This window comes from Triticum dicoccoides, chromosome 2B (assembly GCF_002162155.2).
Source record: "Triticum dicoccoides isolate Atlit2015 ecotype Zavitan chromosome 2B, WEW_v2.0, whole genome shotgun sequence".
Classification (NCBI taxonomy): domain Eukaryota; kingdom Viridiplantae; phylum Streptophyta; class Magnoliopsida; order Poales; family Poaceae; genus Triticum; species Triticum dicoccoides.
In genome coordinates, this window is record NC_041383.1 from 187,103,092 (window position 1) to 187,105,666 (window position 2,575).

Sequence of the window (2,575 nt, forward strand, 5' to 3'; positions counted from 1 at the left end):
GGCTTATACTTTGGATCAATATTGAGAGTGTGCTCAGCGAGTTCCCTCGGTACACCCGACATGTTAGAAGGTTTCCATGCAAAGATGTCCCGGTTCTCACGGATGAACTCGATGAGCGTGCTTTCCTATTTAGGATCCAAATTGGCACTGATACTGAACTGCTTAGAGGTATCTCCTGGGGTAAAGTCAACAAGCTTTGTCTCCGCGGCTGATTTAAACTTCAATGCCCGGTCATGCTCGGTAGTTGGTTTCTTGAGGGAGGTCATATCCGCCGGGTCAACATTGTCTTGATAAAATTTGAGCTCCTCCGCGGCACAGGCAGACTCTGCGTAAGCCGCGTCGCCTTCTTCACATTCCAAGGCCACCTTTCGACTCCCATGCACAGTGATGGTGCCCTTGTAACCCGACATCTTGAGCTGTAAGTAAACGTAACATGGCAGTGCCATGAATTTAGCACAAGCCGGTCGCCCGAACAGAGCGTGATATGGACTCCTGATTTTAACCACTTCAAACGTCAATTTCTTAGCCCTGGAGTCGTACTCATCTCCAAAGGCCACCTCCAATTCAATCTTACAAACTGGGTAAGACGACTTACCCGGAACCACCCCATGGAAAACAGTGTTGGATGTTCTCAGATTCTTCTCAGTCAACCCCATGCGCTGAAAGGTCTCATAGTAGAGGATATTGATGCTGCTACCGCCGTCCATGAGTACCTTAGTGAATTTATATCCACCAACCTGGGGTGCTACCACCAAGGCTAACTGACCCGGATTATCAACCCGTGGAGGGTGATCCTCTCTGCTCCATATAATGGGCTGTTCTGACCACCTCAAATAACGAGGAATTGCCGGCTAAACAGAATTGACAGCCCTCTTATGAACCTTCTGGTCACGTTTGCATAAGCTAGTGGTAAACACATGATACTGCCCACCACTCAACTGTTTCGGATGGCTTTGATAACCCGACTGCTGCTGTTGTTGCCCTCCTTGACCAGACTGCTGCTGACTATTACCGCCTGAATGCCCCTGAAAGCCGGAATTTGAACCACCACCCGGGCCATGAAAACCGCCAGCCCTTGTGCCACCGCCAGATCCATGAATGCCATCAAAGGTGTTGGAATTTTTAAATGCCTTCATGATCGCGCAATCCTTCCATAGGTGTGTGGCAGGGTGCTCCCGGGTGCCGTGTCTCGAGAAGGGTTCATTGAATAGCTGCTCAAGAGATGGGCCTGACCCGCCGGATCGAGGCGGCTTACCCTTACGTCTCCGATTGTTACCTTGCGCATTGGCATTGGCCACAAACTCTGGGTTACCGTCCGCCTTACGCTTATTGCCGCTTTGATTCCCCGGGTTATGCTGTTGACCCTTTCCGTTGCCGTTCCTTTTTCCCTTCCCTGTCTTCTCATCATTAGACGCGGGATCCTTGGTACTATCAGAATCGGCATATTTGACTAAAGCCGCCATCAACATACCCATATCCTTGCAGTCACGTTTAAGGCGCCCTAGTTTCTGCCTCAGCGGCTCAAAGCTGCAATTCTTCTCCAACATAAGGACTGCAGAACCGGCATCCATCTTGTCAGATGAATGAATTATCTCCTTGATTCGGCGTACCCAATGGGTGGTGGATTCACCCTCCCCCTGCTTACAATTCTTCAAGTCCACGATCGACATAGATTGCTTACAGGTGTCCTTAAAGTTCTGGATGAAACGGGCTTTTAACTCTTCCCATGAACCAATGGAATTGGGTGGCAAACCTTTTAACCAAGACCGGGCCGTTCCATCTAACATCATGGTGAAATATTTAGCCATTGTCGTGTCACTGACTTCCAACAGCTCCATGGCCATCTCATAACTCTCGATCCATGCTCTGGGTTGTAAGTCGGCCGTGTAATTCGGCACCTTTCGAGGTCCCTTGAAGTCCTTGGGCAGGCGCACATTGCGCAAAGCCGGCACCAAACAAGGAACATCACCGGTTCTAGTGGCTACTCCCGCCTCAACAGACGTTGTTGGATACTCTGGGATATCCTGATGAGCCGCCTGTTGAGCCGCCAGCTGAGCCGCCCGCTCGTTCTCCTGACGTATTCGGTCTAGCACCGGGTTATAGCCACCGTGTTGGTTACGGCATTGGGCGTTGCTTGACAAAGCTTCGGACTCCATGTGCCTGCTGTAACTCTGGCTCCGGTTCTGACGAGGCGGTGCTAACCAAGGCGGAGGAATTGAATGAATCCTTTCTCTGCTGTAAGAATAGGTCTCTTGCTGAGCCAGGGCCGTCTGGAGAAGCTCTCTGACCCTCCGGGTCTCCACCGCTGTCGGGTCATCACCGTCCATGGGCAGAGCCACCAAGCGGGCCGAAGCCGCGATTAGGTTCTCCATGGGGTTGGAAAAGTGACCCTCCAGTATCGGCACATAACGCGGTGGTGCCATGCTCACATGAGGAGGTGGCATCTCTCGACGCTGAGCCGGTCCTCCTGCTCCGGCTATCATAAACTGATTGGCATCTGGCGGGTTACTTGGGCCAGCTCCAGGTGTAGCGAAAAGAACCCGAGGGTCGTAATTCGGAGGTAAACGGGACTGGG